Source organism: Pristiophorus japonicus, chromosome 8 (genome assembly GCF_044704955.1).
Source record: "Pristiophorus japonicus isolate sPriJap1 chromosome 8, sPriJap1.hap1, whole genome shotgun sequence".
NCBI lineage: Eukaryota > Metazoa > Chordata > Chondrichthyes > Pristiophoridae > Pristiophorus > Pristiophorus japonicus.
This window is the reverse complement of record NC_091984.1, coordinates 175,730,027-175,754,343: the sequence shown is the minus strand read 5'-3', so window position 1 is coordinate 175,754,343 and position 24,317 is coordinate 175,730,027. Positions and strand designations below refer to the sequence as shown.

The following is a 24,317-nucleotide window of genomic DNA, read 5'->3' as shown; positions in this document are numbered from 1 at the left end:
CAGCTATCGGGTAAAATTTTCTGCAGTGTGTTGGCGCCTTTCATGTCCCAAAACGCTTTACAGCCAATGAAGTATTTTTAAAGTGAGTCACTGTTGTAATGTGGGAAATGGCGCAGCCAGTATGCACACAGCACGATCCCACAAACAGCAATGTGTTCATGACCAGATAATCTGTTTTTGTCAGTGATGTTGATATAGGAATAAATATTGAATGAATGTTGTAACTGGTTTGTCCCAACATGCACCTAATTTCTGTTGTTGCCCTGTGGATACGTAGGTTCCTGTGACCGGTATGTTGCAAAATCGTTTCTCGAGAGTTCACTGTCTACCACTTTAATTGCCTTAATTATTATTTTCCGCATAACAAAGTCACATTACACTCAACGGTCACTCGTTCCAGAACAGAAGCTGCTTCCAGTGGTAGCGTGGCCGAGCGGTCTAAGGCGCTGGATCCAGGTTCCAGTCTCTTCGGAGGCGTGGGTTCAAATCCCACCGCTGCCAGAATTTTCCCTGCGTAACACTTGCATTCTGTCAGCACAAGCATGGGCACCTGTTTCACAATGGGGCCATTTTGGTGTGGAAAAGTAGTTGGACTGTGAGCGGTGCCTTTAGTTTGTTGGCAAATGGCAATACCATCGAAGTGTTTGATGTCACCACTTGAAAATTGAAGGCCAGTTGAGCATGCTTTTTGCACGCTGGCCGCATTTGTGTGGATAAAAAGTAAATGTCAGAAGTGGGATTGGAAACCACGCCGCTAGAAGTGGGCTTGGCACCCACGTCCCAGAATACACCAACCTTTGGTAAGGTAAGGGTTACAGTCTTTGAGTTTGGCACCTTAAACCACTCGGCTATTTTGATAATGAACCGACTGTAACTGCAGAAAAGCGTACTCCAATTCTGCACATTTACTGAGTTGCATCACAATCCTTCCTCCTGTGCAATCACACAACACGTACATTGTTACGACATCACTTAACAGGCAGCGCCAGTCATTAAGTTTATCATGCCTACAATGCAACCAACACACGTATTTCTCACAACAGCTCGCATTTTGCCAGCTATCGGGTAAAATTTTCTGCAGTGTGTTGGCGCCTTTCATGTCCCAAAACGCTTTACAGCCAATGAAGTATTTTTAAAGTGAGTCACTGTTGTAATGTGGGAAATGGCGCAGCCAGTATGCACACAGCACGATCCCACAAACAGCAATGTGTTCATGACCAGATAATCTGTTTTTGTCAGTGATGTTGATATAGGAATAAATATTGAATGAATGTTGTAACTGGTTTGTCCCAACATGCACCTAATTTCTGTTGTTGCCCTGTGGATACGTAGGTTCCTGTGACCGGTATGTTGCAAAATCGTTTCTCGAGAGTTCACTGTCTACCACTTTAATTGCCTTAATTATTATTTTCCGCATAACAAAGTCACATTACACTCAACGGTCACTCGTTCCAGAACAGAAGCTGCTTCCAGTGGTAGCGTGGCCGAGCGGTCTAAGGCGCTGGATCCAGGTTCCAGTCTCTTCGGAGGCGTGGGTTCAAATCCCACCGCTGCCAGAATTTTCCCTGCGTAACACTTGCATTCTGTCAGCACAAGCATGGGCACCTGTTTCACAATGGGGCCATTTTGGTGTGGAAAAGTAGTTGGACTGTGAGCGGTGCCTTTAATTTGTTGGCAAATGGCAATACCATCGAAGTGTTTGATGTCACCACTTGAAAATTGAAGGCCAGTTGAGCATGCTTTTTGCACGCTGGCCGCATTTGTGTGGATAAAAAGTAAATGTCAGAAGTGGGATTGGAAACCACGCCGCTAGAAGTGGGCTTGGCACCCACGTCCCAGAATACACCAACCTTTGGTAAGGTAAGGGTTACAGTCTTTGAGTTTGGCACCTTAAACCACTCGGCTATTTTGATAATGAACCGACTGTAACTGCAGAAAAGCGTACTCCAATTCTGCACATTTACTGAGTTGCATCACAATCCTTCCTCCTGTGCAATCACACAACACGTACATTGTTACGACATCACTTAACAGGCAGCGCCAGTCATTAAGTTTATCATGCCTGCAATGCAACCAACACACGTATTTCTCACAACAGCTCGCATTTTGCCAGCTATCGGGTAACATTTTCTGCAGTGTGTTGGCGCCTTTCATGTCCCAAAACGCTTTACAGCCAATGAAGTATTTTTAAAGTGAGTCACTGTTGTAATGTGGGAAATGGCGCAGCCAGTATGCACACAGCACGATCCCACAAACAGCAATGTGTTCATGACCAGATAATCTGTTTTTGTCAGTGATGTTGATATAGGAATAAATATTGAATGAATGTTGTAACTGGTTTGTCCCAACATGCACCTAATTTCTGTTGTTGCCCTGTGGATACGTAGGTTCCTGTGACCGGTATGTTGCAAAATCGTTTCTCGAGAGTTCACTGTCTACCACTTTAATTGCCTTAATTATTATTTTCCGCATAACAAAGTCACATTACACTCAACGGTCACTCGTTCCAGAACAGAAGCTGCTTCCAGTGGTAGCGTGGCCGAGCGGTCTAAGGCGCTGGATCCAGGTTCCAGTCTCTTCGGAGGCGTGGGTTCAAATCCCACCGCTGCCAGAATTTTCCCTGCGTAACACTTGCATTCTGTCAGCACAAGCATGGGCACCTGTTTCACAATGGGGCCATTTTGGTGTGGAAAAGTAGTTGGACTGTGAGCGGTGCCTTTAGTTTGTTGGCAAATGGCAATACCATCGAAGTGTTTGATGTCACCACTTGAAAATTGAAGGCCAGTTGAGCATGCTTTTTGCACGCTGGCCGCATTTGTGTGGATAAAAAGTAAATGTCAGAAGTGGGATTGGAAACCACGCCGCTAGAAGTGGGCTTGGCACCCACGTCCCAGAATACACCAACCTTTGGTAAGGTAAGGGTTACAGTCTTTGAGTTTGGCACCTTAAACCACTCGGCTATTTTGATAATGAACCGACTGTAACTGCAGAAAAGCGTACTCCAATTCTGCACATTTACTGAGTTGCATCACAATCCTTCCTCCTGTGCAATCACACAACACGTACATTGTTACGACATCACTTAACAGGCAGCGCCAGTCATTAAGTTTATCATGCCTGCAATGCAACCAACACACGTATTTCTCACAACAGCTCGCATTTTGCCAGCTATCGGGTAACATTTTCTGCAGTGTGTTGGCGCCTTTCATGTCCCAAAACGCTTTACAGCCAATGAAGTATTTTTAAAGTGAGTCACTGTTGTAATGTGGGAAATGGCGCAGCCAGTATGCACACAGCACGATCCCACAAACAGCAATGTGTTCATGACCAGATAATCTGTTTTTGTCAGTGATGTTGATATAGGAATAAATATTGAATGAATGTTGTAACTGGTTTGTCCCAACATGCACCTAATTTCTGTTGTTGCCCTGTGGATACGTAGGTTCCTGTGACCGGTATGTTGCAAAATCGTTTCTCGAGAGTTCACTGTCTACCACTTTAATTGCCTTAATTATTATTTTCCGCATAACAAAGTCACATTACACTCAACGGTCACTCGTTCCAGAACAGAAGCTGCTTCCAGTGGTAGCGTGGCCGAGCGGTCTAAGGCGCTGGATCCAGGTTCCAGTCTCTTCGGAGGCGTGGGTTCAAATCCCACCGCTGCCAGAATTTTCCCTGCGTAACACTTGCATTCTGTCAGCACAAGCATGGGCACCTGTTTCACAATGGGGCCATTTTGGTGTGGAAAAGTAGTTGGACTGTGAGCGGTGCCTTTAGTTTGTTGGCAAATGGCAATACCATCGAAGTGTTTGATGTCACCACTTGAAAATTGAAGGCCAGTTGAGCATGCTTTTTGCACGCTGGCCGCATTTGTGTGGATAAAAAGTAAATGTCAGAAGTGGGATTGGAAACCACGCCGCTAGAAGTGGGCTTGGCACCCACGTCCCAGAATACACCAACCTTTGGTAAGGTAAGGGTTACAGTCTTTGAGTTTGGCACCTTAAACCACTCGGCTATTTTGATAATGAACCGACTGTAACTGCAGAAAAGCGTACTCCAATTCTGCACATTTACTGAGTTGCATCACAATCCTTCCTCCTGTGCAATCACACAACACGTACATTGTTACGACATCACTTAACAGGCAGCGCCAATCATTAAGTTTATCATGCCTGCAATGCAACCAACACACGTATTTCTCACAACAGCTCGCATTTTGCCAGCTATCGGGTAAAATTTTCTGCAGTGTGTTGGCGCCTTTCATGTCCCAAAACGCTTTACAGCCAATGAAGTATTTTTAAAGTGAGTCACTGTTGTAATGTGGGAAATGGCGCAGCCAGTATGCACACAGCACGATCCCACAAACAGCAATGTGTTCATGACCAGATAATCTGTTTTTGTCAGTGATGTTGATATAGGAATAAATATTGAATGAATGTTGTAACTGGTTTGTCCCAACATGCACCTAATTTCTGTTGTTGCCCTGTGGATACGTAGGTGCCTGTGACCGGTATGTTGCAAAATCGTTTCTCGAGAGTTTACTGTCTACCACTTTAATTGCCTTAATTATTATTTTCCGCATAACAAAGTCACATTACACTCAACGGTCACTCGTTCCAGAACAGAAGCTGCTTCCAGTGGTAGCGTGGCCGAGCGGTCTAAGGCGCTGGATCCAGGTTCCAGTCTCTTCGGAGGCGTGGGTTCAAATCCCACCGCTGCCAGAATTTTCCCTGCGTAACACTTGCATTCTGTCAGCACAAGCATGGGCACCTGTTTCACAATGGGGCCATTTTGGTGTGGAAAAGTAGTTGGACTGTGAGCGGTGCCTTTAGTTTGTTGGCAAATGGCAATACCATCGAAGTGTTTGATGTCACCACTTGAAAATTGAAGGCCAGTTGAGCATGCTTTTTGCACGCTGGCCGCATTTGTGTGGATAAAAAGTAAATGTCAGAAGTGGGATTGGAAACCACGCCGCTAGAAGTGGGCTTGGCACCCACGTCCCAGAATACACCAACCTTTGGTAAGGTAAGGGTTACAGTCTTTGAGTTTGGCACCTTAAACCACTCGGCTATTTTGATAATGAACCGACTGTAACTGCAGAAAAGCGTACTCCAATTCTGCACATTTACTGAGTTGCATCACAATCCTTCCTCCTGTGCAATCACACAACACGTACATTGTTACGACATCACTTAACAGGCAGCGCCAGTCATTAAGTTTATCATGCCTGCAATGCAACCAACACACGTATTTCTCACAACAGCTCGCATTTTGCCAGCTATCGGGTAAAATTTTCTGCAGTGTGTTGGCGCCTTTCATGTCCCAAAACGCTTTACAGCCAATGAAGTATTTTTAAAGTGAGTCACTGTTGTAATGTGGGAAATGGCGCAGCCAGGATGCACACAGCACGATCCCACAAACAGCAATGTGTTCATGACCAGATAATCTGTTTTTGTCAGTGATGTTGATATAGGAATAAATATTGAATGAATGTTGTAACTGGTTTGTCCCAACATGCACCTAATTTCTGTTGTTGCCCTGTGGATACGTAGGTTCCTGTGACCGGTATGTTGCAAAATCGTTTCTCGAGAGTTCACTGTCTACCACTTTAATTGCCTTAATTATTATTTTCCGCATAACAAAGTCACATTACACTCAACGGTCACTCGTTCCAGAACAGAAGCTGCTTCCAGTGGTAGCGTGGCCGAGCGGTCTAAGGCGCTGGATCCAGGTTCCAGTCTCTTCGGAGGCGTGGGTTCAAATCCCACCGCTGCCAGAATTTTCCCTGCGTAACACTTGCATTCTGTCAGCACAAGCATGGGCACCTGTTTCACAATGGGGCCATTTTGGTGTGGAAAAGTAGTTGGACTGTGAGCGGTGCCTTTAGTTTGTTGGCAAATGGCAATACCATCGAAGTGTTTGATGTCACCACTTGAAAATTGAAGGCCAGTTGAGCATGCTTTTTGCACGCTGGCCGCATTTGTGTGGATAAAAAGTAAATGTCAGAAGTGGGATTGGAAACCACGCCGCTAGAAGTGGGCTTGGCACCCACGTCCCAGAATACACCAACCTTTGGTAAGGTAAGGGTTACAGTCTTTGAGTTTGGCACCTTAAACCACTCGGCTATTTTGATAATGAACCGACTGTAACTGCAGAAAAGCGTACTCCAATTCTGCACATTTACTGAGTTGCATCACAATCCTTCCTCCTGTGCAATCACACAACACGTACATTGTTACGACATCACTTAACAGGCAGCGCCAGTCATTAAGTTTATCATGCCTGCAATGCAACCAACACACGTATTTCTCACAACAGCTCGCATTTTGCCAGCTATCGGGTAAAGTTTTCTGCAGTGTGTTGGCGCCTTTCATGTCCCAAAACGCTTTACAGCCAATGAAGTATTTTTAAAGTGAGTCACTGTTGTAATGTGGGAAATGGCGCAGCCAGTATGCACACAGCACGATCCCACAAACAGCAATGTGTTCATGACCAGATAATCTGTTTTTGTCAGTGATGTTGATATAGGAATAAATATTGAATGAATGTTGTAACTGGTTTGTCCCAACATGCACCTAATTTCTGTTGTTGCCCTGTGGATACGTAGGTGCCTGTGACCGGTATGTTGCAAAATCGTTTCTCGAGAGTTTACTGTCTACCACTTTAATTGCCTTAATTATTATTTTCCGCATAACAAAGTCACATTACACTCAACGGTCACTCGTTCCAGAACAGAAGCTGCTTCCAGTGGTAGCGTGGCCGAGCGGTCTAAGGCGCTGGATCCAGGTTCCAGTCTCTTCGGAGGCGTGGGTTCAAATCCCACCGCTGCCAGAATTTTCCCTGCGTAACACTTGCATTCTGTCAGCACAAGCATGGGCACCTGTTTCACAATGGGGCCATTTTGGTGTGGAAAAGTAGTTGGACTGTGAGCGGTGCCTTTCGTTTGTTGGCAAATGGCAATACCATCGAAGAGTTTGATGTCACCACTTGAAAATTGAAGGCCAGTTGAGCATGCTTTTTGCACGCTGGCCGCATTTGTGTGGATAAAAAGTAAATGTCAGAAGTGGGATTGGAAACCACGCCGCTAGAAGTGGGCTTGGCACCCACGTCCCAGAATACACCAACCTTTGGTAAGGTAAGGGTTACAGTCTTTGAGTTTGGCACCTTAAACCACTCGGCTATTTTGATAATGAACCGACTGTAACTGCAGAAAAGCGTACTCCAATTCTGCACATTTACTGAGTTGCATCACAATCCTTCCTCCTGTGCAATCACACAACACGTACATTGTTACGACATCACTTAACAGGCAGCGCCAATCATTAAGTTTATCATGCCTGCAATGCAACCAACACACGTATTTCTCACAACAGCTCGCATTTTGCCAGCTATCGGGTAAAATTTTCTGCAGTGTGTTGGCGCCTTTCATGTCCCAAAACGCTTTACAGCCAATGAAGTATTTTTAAAGTGAGTCACTGTTGTAATGTGGGAAATGGCGCAGCCAGGATGCACACAGCACGATCCCACAAACAGCAATGTGTTCATGACCAGATAATCTGTTTTTGTCAGTGATGTTGATATAGGAATAAATATTGAATGAATGTTGTAACTGGTTTGTCCCAACATGCACCTAATTTCTGTTGTTGCCCTGTGGATACGTAGGTTCCTGTGACCGGTATGTTGCAAAATCGTTTCTCGAGAGTTCACTGTCTACCACTTTAATTGCCTTAATTATTATTTTCCGCATAACAAAGTCACATTACACTCAACGGTCACTCGTTCCAGAACAGAAGCTGCTTCCAGTGGTAGCGTGGCCGAGCGGTCTAAGGCGCTGGATCCAGGTTCCAGTCTCTTCGGAGGCGTGGGTTCAAATCCCACCGCTGCCAGAATTTTCCCTGCGTAACACTTGCATTCTGTCAGCACAAGCATGGGCACCTGTTTCACAATGGGGCCATTTTGGTGTGGAAAAGTAGTTGGACTGTGAGCGGTGCCTTTAGTTTGTTGGCAAATGGCAATACCATCGAAGTGTTTGATGTCACCACTTGAAAATTGAAGGCCAGTTGAGCATGCTTTTTGCACGCTGGCCGCATTTGTGTGGATAAAAAGTAAATGTCAGAAGTGGGATTGGAAACCACGCCGCTAGAAGTGGGCTTGGCACCCACGTCCCAGAATACACCAACCTTTGGTAAGGTAAGGGTTACAGTCTTTGAGTTTGGCACCTTAAACCACTCGGCCACCCTGACAATGAACCGACTGTAACTGCAGAAAAGCGTGCTCCAATTCTGCACATTTACTGAGTTGCATCACAATCCTTCCTCCTGTGCAATCACACAACACGTACATTGTTACGACATCACTTAACAGGCAGCGCCAGTCATTAAGTTTATCATGCCTGCAATGCAACCAACACACGTATTTCTCACAACAGCTCGCATTTTGCCAGCTATCGGGTAAAGTTTTCTGCAGTGTGTTGGCGCCTTTCATGTCCCAAAACGCTTTACAGCCAATGAAGTATTTTTAAAGTGAGTCACTGTTGTAATGTGGGAAATGGCGCAGCCAGTATGCACACAGCACGATCCCACAAACAGCAATGTGTTCATGACCAGATAATCTGTTTTTGTCAGTGATGTTGATATAGGAATAAATATTGAATGAATGTTGTAACTGGTTTGTCCCAACATGCACCTAATTTCTGTTGTTGCCCTGTGGATACGTAGGTGCCTGTGACCGGTATGTTGCAAAATCGTTTCTCGAGAGTTTACTGTCTACCACTTTAATTGCCTTAATTATTATTTTCCGCATAACAAAGTCACATTACACTCAACGGTCACTCGTTCCAGAACAGAAGCTGCTTCCAGTGGTAGCGTGGCCGAGCGGTCTAAGGCGCTGGATCCAGGTTCCAGTCTCTTCGGAGGCGTGGGTTCAAATCCCACCGCTGCCAGAATTTTCCCTGCGTAACACTTGCATTCTGTCAGCACAAGCATGGGCACCTGTTTCACAATGGGGCCATTTTGGTGTGGAAAAGTAGTTGGACTGTGAGCGGTGCCTTTCGTTTGTTGGCAAATGGCAATACCATCGAAGAGTTTGATGTCACCACTTGAAAATTGAAGGCCAGTTGAGCATGCTTTTTGCACGCTGGCCGCATTTGTGTGGATAAAAAGTAAATGTCAGAAGTGGGATTGGAAACCACGCCGCTAGAAGTGGGCTTGGCACCCACGTCCCAGAATACACCAACCTTTGGTAAGGTAAGGGTTACAGTCTTTGAGTTTGGCACCTTAAACCACTCGGCCACCCTGACAATGAACCGACTGTAACTGCAGAAAAGCGTGCTCCAATTCTGCACATTTACTGAGTTGCATCACAATCCTTCCTCCTGTGCAATCACACAACACGTACATTGTTACGACATCACTTAACAGGCAGCGCCAGTCATTAAGTTTATCATGCCTGCAATGCAACCAACACACGTATTTCTCACAACAGCTCGCATTTTGCCAGCTATCGGGTAAAGTTTTCTGCAGTGTGTTGGCGCCTTTCATGTCCCAAAACGCTTTACAGCCAATGAAGTATTTTTAAAGTGAGTCACTGTTGTAATGTGGGAAATGGCGCAGCCAGTATGCACACAGCACGATCCCACAAACAGCAATGTGTTCATGACCAGATAATCTGTTTTTGTCAGTGATGTTGATATAGGAATAAATATTGAATGAATGTTGTAACTGGTTTGTCCCAACATGCACCTAATTTCTGTTGTTGCCCTGTGGATACGTAGGTGCCTGTGACCGGTATGTTGCAAAATCGTTTCTCGAGAGTTTACTGTCTACCACTTTAATTGCCTTAATTATTATTTTCCGCATAACAAAGTCACATTACACTCAACGGTCACTCGTTCCAGAACAGAAGCTGCTTCCAGTGGTAGCGTGGCCGAGCGGTCTAAGGCGCTGGATCCAGGTTCCAGTCTCTTCGGAGGCGTGGGTTCAAATCCCACCGCTGCCAGAATTTTCCCTGCGTAACACTTGCATTCTGTCAGCACAAGCATGGGCACCTGTTTCACAATGGGGCCATTTTGGTGTGGAAAAGTAGTTGGACTGTGAGCGGTGCCTTTCGTTTGTTGGCAAATGGCAATACCATCGAAGAGTTTGATGTCACCACTTGAAAATTGAAGGCCAGTTGAGCATGCTTTTTGCACGCTGGCCGCATTTGTGTGGATAAAAAGTAAATGTCAGAAGTGGGATTGGAAACCACGCCGCTAGAAGTGGGCTTGGCACCCACGTCCCAGAATACACCAACCTTTGGTAAGGTAAGGGTTACAGTCTTTGAGTTTGGCACCTTAAACCACTCGGCTATTTTGATAATGAACCGACTGTAACTGCAGAAAAGCGTACTCCAATTCTGCACATTTACTGAGTTGCATCACAATCCTTCCTCCTGTGCAATCACACAACACGTACATTGTTACGACATCACTTAACAGGCAGCGCCAATCATTAAGTTTATCATGCCTGCAATGCAACCAACACACGTATTTCTCACAACAGCTCGCATTTTGCCAGCTATCGGGTAAAATTTTCTGCAGTGTGTTGGCGCCTTTCATGTCCCAAAACGCTTTACAGCCAATGAAGTATTTTTAAAGTGAGTCACTGTTGTAATGTGGGAAATGGCGCAGCCAGTATGCACACAGCACGATCCCACAAACAGCAATGTGTTCATGACCAGATAATCTGTTTTTGTCAGTGATGTTGATATAGGAATAAATATTGAATGAATGTTGTAACTGGTTTGTCCCAACATGCACCTAATTTCTGTTGTTGCCCTGTGGATACGTAGGTTCCTGTGACCGGTATGTTGCAAAATCGTTTCTCGAGAGTTCACTGTCTACCACTTTAATTGCCTTAATTATTATTTTCCGCATAACAAAGTCACATTACACTCAACGGTCACTCGTTCCAGAACAGAAGCTGCTTCCAGTGGTAGCGTGGCCGAGCGGTCTAAGGCGCTGGATCCAGGTTCCAGTCTCTTCGGAGGCGTGGGTTCAAATCCCACCGCTGCCAGAATTTTCCCTGCGTAACACTTGCATTCTGTCAGCACAAGCATGGGCACCTGTTTCACAATGGGGCCATTTTGGTGTGGAAAAGTAGTTGGACTGTGAGCGGTGCCTTTAGTTTGTTGGCAAATGGCAATACCATCGAAGTGTTTGATGTCACCACTTGAAAATTGAAGGCCAGTTGAGCATGCTTTTTGCACGCTGGCCGCATTTGTGTGGATAAAAAGTAAATGTCAGAAGTGGGATTGGAAACCACGCCGCTAGAAGTGGGCTTGGCACCCACGTCCCAGAATACACCAACCTTTGGTAAGGTAAGGGTTACAGTCTTTGAGTTTGGCACCTTAAACCACTCGGCTATTTTGATAATGAACCGACTGTAACTGCAGAAAAGCGTACTCCAATTCTGCACATTTACTGAGTTGCATCACAATCCTTCCTCCTGTGCAATCACACAACACGTACATTGTTACGACATCACTTAACAGGCAGCGCCAATCATTAAGTTTATCATGCCTGCAATGCAACCAACACACGTATTTCTCACAACAGCTCGCATTTTGCCAGCTATCGGGTAAAATTTTCTGCAGTGTGTTGGCGCCTTTCATGTCCCAAAACGCTTTACAGCCAATGAAGTATTTTTAAAGTGAGTCACTGTTGTAATGTGGGAAATGGCGCAGCCAGTATGCACACAGCACGATCCCACAAACAGCAATGTGTTCATGACCAGATAATCTGTTTTTGTCAGTGATGTTGATATAGGAATAAATATTGAATGAATGTTGTAACTGGTTTGTCCCAACATGCACCTAATTTCTGTTGTTGCCCTGTGGATACGTAGGTGCCTGTGACCGGTATGTTGCAAAATCGTTTCTCGAGAGTTTACTGTCTACCACTTTAATTGCCTTAATTATTATTTTCCGCATAACAAAGTCACATTACACTCAACGGTCACTCGTTCCAGAACAGAAGCTGCTTCCAGTGGTAGCGTGGCCGAGCGGTGTAAGGCGCTGGATCCAGGTTCCAGTCTCTTCGGAGGCGTGGGTTCAAATCCCACCGCTGCCAGAATTTTCCCTGCGTAACACTTGCATTCTGTCAGCACAAGCATGGGCACCTGTTTCACAATGGGGCCATTTTGGTGTGGAAAAGTAGTTGGACTGTGAGCGGTGCCTTTCGTTTGTTGGCAAATGGCAATACCATCGAAGAGTTTGATGTCACCACTTGAAAATTGAAGGCCAGTTGAGCATGCTTTTTGCACGCTGGCCGCATTTGTGTGGATAAAAAGTAAATGTCAGAAGTGGGATTGGAAACCACGCCGCTAGAAGTGGGCTTGGCACCCACGTCCCAGAATACACCAACCTTTGGTAAGGTAAGGGTTACAGTCTTTGAGTTTGGCACCTTAAACCACTCGGCTATTTTGATAATGAACCGACTGTAACTGCAGAAAAGCGTACTCCAATTCTGCACATTTACTGAGTTGCATCACAATCCTTCCTCCTGTGCAATCACACAACACGTACATTGTTACGACATCACTTAACAGGCAGCGCCAATCATTAAGTTTATCATGCCTGCAATGCAACCAACACACGTATTTCTCACAACAGCTCGCATTTTGCCAGCTATCGGGTAAAATTTTCTGCAGTGTGTTGGCGCCTTTCATGTCCCAAAACGCTTTACAGCCAATGAAGTATTTTTAAAGTGAGTCACTGTTGTAATGTGGGAAATGGCGCAGCCAGTATGCACACAGCACGATCCCACAAACAGCAATGTGTTCATGACCAGATAATCTGTTTTTGTCAGTGATGTTGATATAGGAATAAATATTGAATGAATGTTGTAACTGGTTTGTCCCAACATGCACCTAATTTCTGTTGTTGCCCTGTGGATACGTAGGTTCCTGTGACCGGTATGTTGCAAAATCGTTTCTCGAGAGTTCACTGTCTACCACTTTAATTGCCTTAATTATTATTTTCCGCATAACAAAGTCACATTACACTCAACGGTCACTCGTTCCAGAACAGAAGCTGCTTCCAGTGGTAGCGTGGCCGAGCGGTCTAAGGCGCTGGATCCAGGTTCCGGTCTCTTCGGAGGCGTGGGTTCAAATCCCACCGCTGCCAGAATTTTCCCTGCGTAACACTTGCATTCTGTCAGCACAAGCATGGGCACCTGTTTCACAATGGGGCCATTTTGGTGTGGAAAAGTAGTTGGACTGTGAGCGGTGCCTTTAGTTTGTTGGCAAATGGCAATACCATCGAAGTGTTTGATGTCACCACTTGAAAATTGAAGGCCAGTTGAGCATGCTTTTTGCACGCTGGCCGCATTTGTGTGGATAAAAAGTAAATGTCAGAAGTGGGATTGGAAACCACGCCGCTAGAAGTGGGCTTGGCACCCACGTCCCAGAATACACCAACCTTTGGTAAGGTAAGGGTTACAGTCTTTGAGTTTGGCACCTTAAACCACTCGGCTATTTTGATAATGAACCGACTGTAACTGCAGAAAAGCGTACTCCAATTCTGCACATTTACTGAGTTGCATCACAATCCTTCCTCCTGTGCAATCACACAACACGTACATTGTTACGACATCACTTAACAGGCAGCGCCAATCATTAAGTTTATCATGCCTGCAATGCAACCAACACACGTATTTCTCACAACAGCTCGCATTTTGCCAGCTATCGGGTAAAATTTTCTGCAGTGTGTTGGCGCCTTTCATGTCCCAAAACGCTTTACAGCCAATGAAGTATTTTTAAAGTGAGTCACTGTTGTAATGTGGGAAATGGCGCAGCCAGTATGCACACAGCACGATCCCACAAACAGCAATGTGTTCATGACCAGATAATCTGTTTTTGTCAGTGATGTTGATATAGGAATAAATATTGAATGAATGTTGTAACTGGTTTGTCCCAACATGCACCTAATTTCTGTTGTTGCCCTGTGGATACGTAGGTGCCTGTGACCGGTATGTTGCAAAATCGTTTCTCGAGAGTTTACTGTCTACCACTTTAATTGCCTTAATTATTATTTTCCGCATAACAAAGTCACATTACACTCAACGGTCACTCGTTCCAGAACAGAAGCTGCTTCCAGTGGTAGCGTGGCCGAGCGGTGTAAGGCGCTGGATCCAGGTTCCAGTCTCTTCGGAGGCGTGGGTTCAAATCCCACCGCTGCCAGAATTTTCCCTGCGTAACACTTGCATTCTGTCAGCACAAGCATGGGCACCTGTTTCACAATGGGGCCATTTTGGTGTGGAAAAGTAGTTGGACTGTGAGCGGTGCCTTTCGTTTGTTGGCAAATGGCAATACCATCGAAGAGTTTGATGTCACCACTTGAAAATTGAAGGCCAGTTGAGCATGCTTTTTGCACGCTGGCCGCATTTGTGTGGATAAAAAGTAAATGTCAGAAGTGGGATTGGAAACCACGCCGCTAGAAGTGGGCTTGGCACCCACGTCCCAGAATACACCAACCTTTGGTAAGGTAAGGGTTACAGTCTTTGAGTTTGGCACCTTAAACCACTCGGCTATTTTGATAATGAACCGACTGTAACTGCAGAAAAGCGTACTCCAATTCTGCACATTTACTGAGTTGCATCACAATCCTTCCTCCTGTGCAATCACACAACACGTACATTGTTACGACATCACTTAACAGGCAGCGCCAATCATTAAGTTTATCATGCCTGCAATGCAACCAACACACGTATTTCTCACAACAGCTCGCATTTTGCCAGCTATCGGGTAAAATTTTCTGCAGTGTGTTGGCGCCTTTCATGTCCCAAAACGCTTTACAGCCAATGAAGTATTTTTAAAGTGAGTCACTGTTGTAATGTGGGAAATGGCGCAGCCAGTATGCACACAGCACGATCCCACAAACAGCAATGTGTTCATGACCAGATAATCTGTTTTTGTCAGTGATGTTGATATAGGAATAAATATTGAATGAATGTTGTAACTGGTTTGTCCCAACATGCACCTAATTTCTGTTGTTGCCCTGTGGATACGTAGGTGCCTGTGACCGGTATGTTGCAAAATCGTTTCTCGAGAGTTTACTGTCTACCACTTTAATTGCCTTAATTATTATTTTCCGCATAACAAAGTCACATTACACTCAACGGTCACTCGTTCCAGAACAGAAGCTGCTTCCAGTGGTAGCGTGGCCGAGCGGTCTAAGGCGCTGGATCCAGGTTCCAGTCTCTTCGGAGGCGTGGGTTCAAATCCCACCGCTGCCAGAATTTTCCCTGCGTAACACTTGCATTCTGTCAGCACAAGCATGGGCACCTGTTTCACAATGGGGCCATTTTGGTGTGGAAAAGTAGTTGGACTGTGAGCGGTGCCTTTCGTTTGTTGGCAAATGGCAATACCATCGAAGAGTTTGATGTCACCACTTGAAAATTGAAGGCCAGTTGAGCATGCTTTTTGCACGCTGGCCGCATTTGTGTGGATAAAAAGTAAATGTCAGAAGTGGGATTGGAAACCACGCCGCTAGAAGTGGGCTTGGCACCCACGTCCCAGAATACACCAACCTTTGGTAAGGTAAGGGTTACAGTCTTTGAGTTTGGCACCTTAAACCACTCGGCTATTTTGATAATGAACCGACTGTAACTGCAGAAAAGCGTACTCCAATTCTGCACATTTACTGAGTTGCATCACAATCCTTCCTCCTGTGCAATCACACAACACGTACATTGTTACGACATCACTTAACAGGCAGCGCCAATCATTAAGTTTATCATGCCTGCAATGCAACCAACACACGTATTTCTCACAACAGCTCGCATTTTGCCAGCTATCGGGTAAAATTTTCTGCAGTGTGTTGGCGCCTTTCATGTCCCAAAACGCTTTACAGCCAATGAAGTATTTTTAAAGTGAGTCACTGTTGTAATGTGGGAAATGGCGCAGCCAGTATGCACACAGCACGATCCCACAAACAGCAATGTGTTCATGACCAGATAATCTGTTTTTGTCAGTGATGTTGATATAGGAATAAATATTGAATGAATGTTGTAACTGGTTTGTCCCAACATGCACCTAATTTCTGTTGTTGCCCTGTGGATACGTAGGTTCCTGTGACCGGTATGTTGCAAAATCGTTTCTCGAGAGTTCACTGTCTACCACTTTAATTGCCTTAATTATTATTTTCCGCATAACAAAGTCACATTACACTCAACGGTCACTCGTTCCAGAACAGAAGCTGCTTCCAGTGGTAGCGTGGCCGAGCGGTCTAAGGCGCTGGATCCAGGTTCCGGTCTCTTCGGAGGCGTGGGTTCAAATCCCACCGCTGCCAGAATTTTCCCTGCGTAACACTTGCATTCTGTCAGCACAAGCATGGGCACCTGTTTCACAATGGGGCCATTTTGGTGTGGAAAAGTAGTTGGACTGTGAGCGGTGCCTTTAGTTTGTTGGCAAATGGCAATACCATCGAAGTGTTTGATGTCACCACTTGAAAATTGAAGGCCAGTTGAGCATGCTTTTTGCACGCTGGCCGCATTTGTGTGGATAAAAAGTAAATGTCAGAAGTGGGATTGGAAACCACGCCGCTAGAAGTGGGCTTGGCACCCACGTCCCAGAATACACCAACCTTTGGTAAGGTAAGGGTTACAGTCTTTGAGTTTGGCACCTTAAACCACTCGGCTATTTTGATAATGAACCGACTGTAACTGCAGAAAAGCGTACTCCAATTCTGCACATTTACTGAGTTGCATCACAATCCTTCCTCCTGTGCAATCACACAACACGTACATTGTTACATCACTTAACAGGCAGCGCCAGTCATTAAGTTTATCATGCCTGCAATGCAACCAACACACGTATTTCTCACAACAGCTCGCATTTTGCCAGCTATCGGGTAAAATTTTCTGCAGTGTGTTGGCGCCTTTCATGTCCCAAAACGCTTTACAGCCAATGAAGTATTTTTAAAGTGAGTCACTGTTGTAATGTGGGAAATGGCGCAGCCAGGATGCACACAGCACGATCCCACAAACAGCAATGTGTTCATGACCAGATAATCTGTTTTTGTCAGTGATGTTGATATAGGAATAAATATTGAATGAATGTTGTAACTGGTTTGTCCCAACATGCACCTAATTTCTGTTGTTGCCCTGTGGATACGTAGGTTCCTGTGACCGGTATGTTGCAAAATCGTTTCTCGAGAGTTCACTGTCTACCACTTTAATTGCCTTAATTATTATTTTCCGCATAACAAAGTCACATTACACTCAACGGTCACTCGTTCCAGAACAGAAGCTGCTTCCAGTGGTAGCGTGGCCGAGCGGTCTAAGGCGCTGGATCCAGGTTCCAGTCTCTTCGGAGGCGTGGGTTCAAATCCCACCGCTGCCAGAATTTTCCCTGCGTAACACTTGCATTCTGTCAGCACAAGCATGGGCACCTGTTTCACAATGGGGCCATTTTGGTGTGGAAAAGTAGTTGGACTGTGAGCGGTGCCTTTAGTTTGTTGGCAAATGGCAATACCATCGAAGTGTTTGATGTCACCACTTGAAAATTGAAGGCCAGTTGAGCATGCTTTTTGCACGCTGGCCGCATTTGTGTGGATAAAAAGTAAATGTCAGAAGTGGGATTGGAAACCACGCCGCTAGAAGTGGGCTTGGCACCCACGTCCCAGAATACACCAACCTTTGGTAAGGTAAGGGTTACAGTCTTTGAGTTTGGCACCTTAAACCACTCGGCCACCCTGACAATGAACCGACTGTAACTGCAGAAAAGCGTGCTCCAATTCTGCACATTTACTGAGTTGCATCACAATCCTTCCTCCTGTGCAATCACACAACACGTACATTGTTACGACATCACTTAACAGGCAGCGCCAGTCATTAAGTTTATCATGCCTGCAATGCAACCAACACACGTATTTCTCACAACAGCTCGCATTTTGCCAGCTATCGGGTAAAGTTTTCTGCAGTGTGTTGGCGCCTTTCATGTCCCAAAACGCTTTACAGCCAATGAAGTATTTTTAAAGTGAGTCACTGTTGTAATGTGGGAAATGGCGCAGCCAGTATGCACACAGCACGATCCCACAAACAGCAATGTGTTCATGACCAGATAATCTGTTTTTGTCAGTGATGTTGATATAGGAATAAATATTGAATGAATGTTGTAACTGGTTTGTCCCAACATGCACCTAATTTCTGTTGTTGCCCTGTGGATACGTAGGTGCCTGTGACCGGTATGTTGCAAAATCGTTTCTCGAGAGTTTACTGTCTACCACTTTAATTGCCTTAATTATTATTTTCCGCATAACAAAGTCACATTACACTCAACGGTCACTCGTTCCAGAACAGAAGCTGCTTCCAGTGGTAGCGTGGCCGAGCGGTCTAAGGCGCTGGATCCAGGTTCCAGTCTCTTCGGAGGCGTGGGTTCAAATCCCACCGCTGCCAGAATTTTCCCTGCGTAACACTTGCATTCTGTCAGCACAAGCATGGGCACCTGTTTCACAATGGGGCCATTTTGGTGTGGAAAAATAGTTGGACTGTGAGCGGTGCCTTTCGTTTGTTGGCAAATGGCAATACCATCGAAGAGTTTGATGTCACCACTTGAAAATTGAAGGCCAGTTGAGCATGCTTTTTGCACGCTGGCCGCATTTGTGTGGATAAAAAGTAAATGTCAGAAGTGGGATTGGAAACCACGCCGCTAGAAGTGGGCTTGGCACCCACGTCCCAGAATACACCAACCTTTGGTAAGGTAAGGGTTACAGTCTTTGAGTTTGGCACCTTAAACCACTCGGCTATTTTGATAATGAACCGACTGTAACTGCAGAAAAGCGTACTCCAATTCTGCACATTTACTGAGTTGCATCACAATCCTTCCTCCTGTGCAATCACACAACACGTACATTGTTACGACATCACTTAACAGGCAGCGCCAATCATTAAGTTTATCATGCCTGCAATGCAACCAACACACGTATTTCTCACAACAGCTCGCATTTTGCCAGCTATCGGGTAAAATTTTCTGCAGTGTGTTGGCGCCTTTCATGTCCCAAAACGCTTTACAGCCAATGAAGTATTTTTAAAGTGAGTCACTGTTGTAATGTGGGAAATGGCGCAGCCAGTATGCACACAGCACGATCCCACAAACAGCAATGTGTTCATGACCAGATAATCTGTTTTTGTCAGTGATGTTGATATAGGAATAAATATTGAATGAATGTTGTAACTGGTTTGTCCCAACATGCACCTAATTTCTGTTGTTGCCCTGTGGATACGTAGGTTCCTGTGACCGGTATGTTGCAAAATCGTTTCTCGAGAGTTCACTGTCTACCACTTTAATTGCCTTAATTATTATTTTCCGCATAACAAAGTCACATTACACTCAACGGTCACTCGTTCCAGAACAGAAGCTGCTTCCAGTGGTAGCGTGGCCGAGCGGTCTAAGGCGCTGGATCCAGGTTCCAGTCTCTTCGGAGGCGTGGGTTCAAATCCCACCGCTGCCAGAATTTTCCCTGCGTAACACTTGCATTCTGTCAGCACAAGCATGGGCACCTGTTTCACAATGGGGCCATTTTGGTGTGGAAAAGTAGTTGGACTGTGAGCGGTGCCTTTCGTTTGTTGGCAAATGGCAATACCATCGAAGAGTTTGATGTCACCACTTGAAAATTGAAGGCCAGTTGAGCATGCTTTTTGCACGCTGGCCGCATTTGTGTGGATAAAAAGTAAATGTCAGAAGTGGGATTGGAAACCACGCCGCTAGAAGTGGGCTTGGCACCCACGTCCCAGAATACACCAACCTTTGGTAAGGTAAGGGTTACAGTCTTTGAGTTTGGCACCTTAAACCACTCGGCTATTTTGATAATGAACCGACTGTAACTGCAGAAAAGCGTGCTCCAATTCTGCACATTTACTGAGTTGCATCACAATCCTTCCTCCTGTGCAATCACACAACACGTACATTGTTACGACATCACTTAACAGGCAGCGCCAGTCATTAAGTTTATCATGCCTGCAATGCAACCAACACACGTATTTCTCACAACAGCTCGCATTTTGCCAGCTATCGGGTAAAATTTTCTGCAGTGTGTTGGCGCCTTTCATGTCCCAAAACGCTTTACAGCCAATGAAGTATTTTTAAAGTGAGTCACTGTTGTAATGTGGGAAATGGCGCAGCCAGGATGCACACAGCACGATCCCACAAACAGCAATGTGTTCATGACCAGATAATCTGTTTTTGTCAGTGATGTTGATATAGGAATAAATATTGAATGAATGTTGTAACTGGTTTGTCCCAACATGCACCTAATTTCTGTTGTTGCCCTGTGGATACGTAGGTTCCTGTGACCGGTATGTTGCAAAATCGTTTCTCGAGAGTTCACTGTCTACCACTTTAATTGCCTTAATTATTATTTTCCGCATAACAAAGTCACATTACACTCAACGGTCACTCGTTCCAGAACAGAAGCTGCTTCCAGTGGTAGCGTGGCCGAGCGGTCTAAGGCGCTGGATCCAGGTTCCAGTCTCTTCGGAGGCGTGGGTTCAAATCCCACTGCTGCCAGAATTTTCCCTGCGTAACACTTGCATTCTGTCAGCACAAGCATGGGCACCTGTTTCACAATGGGGCCATTTTGGTGTGGAAAAGTAGTTGGACTGTGAGCGGTGCCTTTCGTTTGTTGGCAAATGGCAATACCATCGAAGAGTTTGATGTCACCACTTGAAAATTGAAGGCCAGTTGAGCATGCTTTTTGCACGCTGGCCGCATTTGTGTGGATAAAAAGTAAATGTCAGAAGTGGGATTGGAAACCACGCCGCTAGAAGTGGGCTTGGCACCCACGTCCCAGAATACACCAACCTTTGGTAAGGTAAGGGTTACAGTCTTTGAGTTTGGCACCTTAAACCACTCGGCCACCCTGACAATGAACCGACTGTAACTGCAGAAAAGCGTGCTCCAATTCTGCACATTTACTGAGTTGCATCACAATCCTTCCTCCTGTGCAATCACACAACACGTACATTGTTACGACATCACTTAACAGGCAGCGCCAGTCATTAAGTTTATCATGCCTGCAATGCAACCAACACACGTATTTCTCACAACAGCTCGCATTTTGCCAGCTATCGGGTAAAATTTTCTGCAGTGTGTTGGCGCCTTTCATGTCCCAAAACGCTTTACAGCCAATGAAGTATTTTTAAAGTGAGTCACTGTTGTAATGTGGGAAATGGCGCAGCCAGGATGCACACAGCACGATCCCACAAACAGCAATGTGTTCATGACCAGATAATCTGTTTTTGTCAGTGATGTTGATATAGGAATAAATATTGAATTAATGTTGTAACTGGTTTATCCCAACATGCACCTAATTTCTGTTGTTGCCCTGTGGATACGTAGGTTCCTGTGACCGGTATGTTGCAAAATCGTTTCTCGAGAGTTCACTGTCTACCACTTTAATTGCCTTAATTATTATTTTCCGCATAACAAAGTCACATTACACTCAACGGTCACTCGTTCCAGAACAGAAGCTGCTTCCAGTGGTAGCGTGGCCGAGCGGTCTAAGGCGCTGGATCCAGGTTCCAGTCTCTTCGGAGGCGTGGGTTCAAATCCCACCGCTGCCAGAATTTTCCCTGCGTAACACTTGCATTCTGTCAGCACAAGCATGGGCACCTGTTTCACAATGGGGCCATTTTGGTGTGGAAAAGTAGTTGGACTGTGAGCGGTGCCTTTAGTTTGTTGGCAAATGGCAATACCATCGAAGTGTTTGATGTCACCACTTGAAAATTGAAGGCCAGTTGAGCATGCTTTTTGCACGCTGGCCGCATTTGTGTGGATAAAAAGTAAATGTCAGAAGTGGGATTGGAAACCACGCCGCTAGAAGTGGGCTTGGCACCCACGTCCCAGAATACACCAACCTTTGGTAAGGTAAGGGTTACAGTCTTTGAGTTTGGCACCTTAAACCACTCGGCCACCCTGACAATGAACCGACTGTAACTGCAGAAAAGCGTGCTCCAATTCTGCACATTTACTGAGTTGCATCACAATCCTTCCTCCTGTGCAATCACACAACACGTACATTGTTACGACATCACTTAACAGGCAGCGCCAGTCATTAAGTTTATCATGCCTGCAATGCAACCAACACACGTATTTCTCACAACAGCTCGCATTTTGCCAGCTATCGGGTAAAGTTTTCTGCAGTGTGTTGGCGCCTTTCATGTCCCAAAACGCTTTACAGCCAATGAAGTATTTTTAAAGTGAGTCACTGTTGTAATGTGGGAAATGGCGCAGCCAGTATGCACACAGCACGATCCCACAAACAGCAATGTGTTCATGACCAGATAATCTGTTTTTGTCAGTGATGTTGATATAGGAATAAATATTGAATGAATGTTGTAACTGGTTTGTCCCAACATGCACCTAATTTCTGTTGTTGCCCTGTGGATACGTAGGTGCCTGTGACCGGTATGTTGCAAAATCGTTTCTCGAGAGTTTACTGTCTACCACTTTAATTGCCTTAATTATTATTTTCCGCATAACAAAGTCACATTACACTCAACGGTCACTCGTTCCAGAACAGAAGCTGCTTCCAGTGGTAGCGTGGCCGAGCGGTCTAAGGCGCTGGATCCAGGTTCCAGTCTCTTCGGAGGCGTGGGTTCAAATCCCACCGCTGCCAGAATTTTCCCTGCGTAACACTTGCATTCTGTCAGCACAAGCATGGGCACCTGTTTCACAATGGGGCCATTTTGGTGTGGAAAAGTAGTTGGACTGTGAGCGGTGCCTTTCGTTTGTTGGCAAATGGCAATACCATCGAAGAGTTTGATGTCACCACTTGAAAATTGAAGGCCAGTTGAGCATGCTTTTTGCACGCTGGCCGCATTTGTGTGGATAAAAAGTAAATGTCAGAAGTGGGATTGGAAACCACGCCGCTAGAAGTGGGCTTGGCACCCACGTCCCAGAATACACCAACCTTTGGTAAGGTAAGGGTTACAGTCTTTGAGTTTGGCACCTTAAACCACTCGGCTATTTTGATAATGAACCGACTGTAACTGCAGAAAAGCGTACTCCAATTCTGCACATTTACTGAGTTGCATCACAATCCTTCCTCCTGTGCAATCACACAACACGTACATTGTTACGACATCACTTAACAGGCAGCGCCAATCATTAAGTTTATCATGCCTGCAATGCAACCAACACACGTATTTCTCACAACAGCTCGCATTTTGCCAGCTATCGGGTAAAATTTTCTGCAGTGTGTTGGCGCCTTTCATGTCCCAAAACGCTTTACAGCCAATGAAGTATTTTTAAAGTGAGTCACTGTTGTAATGTGGGAAATGGCGCAGCCAGTATGCACACAGCACGATCCCACAAACAGCAATGTGTTCATGACCAGATAATCTGTTTTTGTCAGTGATGTTGATATAGGAATAAATATTGAATGAATGTTGTAACTGGTTTGTCCCAACATGCACCTAATTTCTGTTGTTGCCCTGTGGATACGTAGGTTCCTGTGACCGGTATGTTGCAAAATCGTTTCTCGAGAGTTCACTGTCTACCACTTTAATTGCCTTAATTATTATTTTCCGCATAACAAAGTCACATTACACTCAACGGTCACTCGTTCCAGAACAGAAGCTGCTTCCAGTGGTAGCGTGGCCGAGCGGTCTAAGGCGCTGGATCCAGGTTCCAGTCTCTTCGGAGGCGTGGGTTCAAATCCCACCGCTGCCAGAATTTTCCCTGCGTAACACTTGCATTCTGTCAGCACAAGCATGGGCACCTGTTTCACAATGGGGCCATTTTGGTGTGGAAAAGTAGTTGGACTGTGAGCGGTGCCTTTCGTTTGTTGGCAAATGGCAATACCATCGAAGAGTTTGATGTCACCACTTGAAAATTGAAGGCCAGTTGAGCATGCTTTTTGCACGCTGGCCGCATTTGTGTGGATAAAAAGTAAATGTCAGAAGTGGGATTGGAAACCACGCCGCTAGAAGTGGGCTTGGCACCCACGTCCCAGAATACACCAACCTTTGGTAAGGTAAGGGTTACAGTCTTTGAGTTTGGCACCTTAAACCACTCGGCTATTTTGATAATGAACCGACTGTAACTGCAGAAAAGCGTGCTCCAATTCTGCACATTTACTGAGTTGCATCACAATCCTTCCTCCTGTGCAATCACACAACACGTACATTGTTACGACATCACTTAACAGGCAGCGCCAGTCATTAAGTTTATCATGCCTGCAATGCAACCAACACACGTATTTCTCACAACAGCTCGCATTTTGCCAGCTATCGGGTAAAATTTTCTGCAGTGTGTTGGCGCCTTTCATGTCCCAAAACG

At 45.4% G+C, this 24,317-nt stretch overlaps 23 non-coding genes across 23 annotated transcripts; all 23 read left to right on the top strand.

The window, feature by feature from the left end:
* The first annotated feature begins 419 nt into the window (after positions 1-419).
* On the top strand, positions 420-501 carry trnal-cag (transfer RNA leucine (anticodon CAG)). Its single transcript has one exon. It is a non-coding gene; the product is annotated as a tRNA-Leu (tRNA).
* Positions 502-1,474: 973 nt separating this feature from the next.
* Positions 1,475-1,556, top strand: trnal-cag (transfer RNA leucine (anticodon CAG)). Its single transcript has one exon. It is a non-coding gene; the product is annotated as a tRNA-Leu (tRNA).
* Positions 1,557-2,529: 973 nt separating this feature from the next.
* Positions 2,530-2,611, top strand: trnal-cag (transfer RNA leucine (anticodon CAG)). Its single transcript has one exon. It is a non-coding gene; the product is annotated as a tRNA-Leu (tRNA).
* A 973-nt stretch (positions 2,612-3,584) lies between these two features.
* On the top strand, positions 3,585-3,666 carry trnal-cag (transfer RNA leucine (anticodon CAG)). The gene has a single exon. It is a non-coding gene; the product is annotated as a tRNA-Leu (tRNA).
* A 973-nt stretch (positions 3,667-4,639) lies between these two features.
* Positions 4,640-4,721, top strand: trnal-cag (transfer RNA leucine (anticodon CAG)). The gene has a single exon. It is a non-coding gene; the product is annotated as a tRNA-Leu (tRNA).
* Positions 4,722-5,694: 973 nt separating this feature from the next.
* On the top strand, positions 5,695-5,776 carry trnal-cag (transfer RNA leucine (anticodon CAG)). The gene has a single exon. It is a non-coding gene; the product is annotated as a tRNA-Leu (tRNA).
* Positions 5,777-6,749: 973 nt separating this feature from the next.
* trnal-cag (transfer RNA leucine (anticodon CAG)) lies at positions 6,750-6,831 on the top strand. The gene has a single exon. It is a non-coding gene; the product is annotated as a tRNA-Leu (tRNA).
* A 973-nt stretch (positions 6,832-7,804) lies between these two features.
* On the top strand, positions 7,805-7,886 carry trnal-cag (transfer RNA leucine (anticodon CAG)). Its single transcript has one exon. It is a non-coding gene; the product is annotated as a tRNA-Leu (tRNA).
* Positions 7,887-8,859: 973 nt separating this feature from the next.
* trnal-cag (transfer RNA leucine (anticodon CAG)) lies at positions 8,860-8,941 on the top strand. Its single transcript has one exon. It is a non-coding gene; the product is annotated as a tRNA-Leu (tRNA).
* A 973-nt stretch (positions 8,942-9,914) lies between these two features.
* Positions 9,915-9,996, top strand: trnal-cag (transfer RNA leucine (anticodon CAG)). The gene has a single exon. It is a non-coding gene; the product is annotated as a tRNA-Leu (tRNA).
* A 973-nt stretch (positions 9,997-10,969) lies between these two features.
* On the top strand, positions 10,970-11,051 carry trnal-cag (transfer RNA leucine (anticodon CAG)). The gene has a single exon. It is a non-coding gene; the product is annotated as a tRNA-Leu (tRNA).
* A 973-nt stretch (positions 11,052-12,024) lies between these two features.
* Positions 12,025-12,106, top strand: trnal-cag (transfer RNA leucine (anticodon CAG)). Its single transcript has one exon. It is a non-coding gene; the product is annotated as a tRNA-Leu (tRNA).
* A 973-nt stretch (positions 12,107-13,079) lies between these two features.
* trnal-cag (transfer RNA leucine (anticodon CAG)) lies at positions 13,080-13,161 on the top strand. The gene has a single exon. It is a non-coding gene; the product is annotated as a tRNA-Leu (tRNA).
* Positions 13,162-14,134: 973 nt separating this feature from the next.
* Positions 14,135-14,216, top strand: trnal-cag (transfer RNA leucine (anticodon CAG)). Its single transcript has one exon. It is a non-coding gene; the product is annotated as a tRNA-Leu (tRNA).
* A 973-nt stretch (positions 14,217-15,189) lies between these two features.
* On the top strand, positions 15,190-15,271 carry trnal-cag (transfer RNA leucine (anticodon CAG)). Its single transcript has one exon. It is a non-coding gene; the product is annotated as a tRNA-Leu (tRNA).
* A 973-nt stretch (positions 15,272-16,244) lies between these two features.
* Positions 16,245-16,326, top strand: trnal-cag (transfer RNA leucine (anticodon CAG)). Its single transcript has one exon. It is a non-coding gene; the product is annotated as a tRNA-Leu (tRNA).
* A 970-nt stretch (positions 16,327-17,296) lies between these two features.
* trnal-cag (transfer RNA leucine (anticodon CAG)) lies at positions 17,297-17,378 on the top strand. The gene has a single exon. It is a non-coding gene; the product is annotated as a tRNA-Leu (tRNA).
* A 973-nt stretch (positions 17,379-18,351) lies between these two features.
* Positions 18,352-18,433, top strand: trnal-cag (transfer RNA leucine (anticodon CAG)). The gene has a single exon. It is a non-coding gene; the product is annotated as a tRNA-Leu (tRNA).
* A 973-nt stretch (positions 18,434-19,406) lies between these two features.
* Positions 19,407-19,488, top strand: trnal-cag (transfer RNA leucine (anticodon CAG)). Its single transcript has one exon. It is a non-coding gene; the product is annotated as a tRNA-Leu (tRNA).
* A 973-nt stretch (positions 19,489-20,461) lies between these two features.
* On the top strand, positions 20,462-20,543 carry trnal-cag (transfer RNA leucine (anticodon CAG)). The gene has a single exon. It is a non-coding gene; the product is annotated as a tRNA-Leu (tRNA).
* A 973-nt stretch (positions 20,544-21,516) lies between these two features.
* trnal-cag (transfer RNA leucine (anticodon CAG)) lies at positions 21,517-21,598 on the top strand. The gene has a single exon. It is a non-coding gene; the product is annotated as a tRNA-Leu (tRNA).
* A 973-nt stretch (positions 21,599-22,571) lies between these two features.
* trnal-cag (transfer RNA leucine (anticodon CAG)) lies at positions 22,572-22,653 on the top strand. Its single transcript has one exon. It is a non-coding gene; the product is annotated as a tRNA-Leu (tRNA).
* Positions 22,654-23,626: 973 nt separating this feature from the next.
* Positions 23,627-23,708, top strand: trnal-cag (transfer RNA leucine (anticodon CAG)). The gene has a single exon. It is a non-coding gene; the product is annotated as a tRNA-Leu (tRNA).
* The last annotated feature ends 609 nt before the right edge of the window (positions 23,709-24,317 follow it).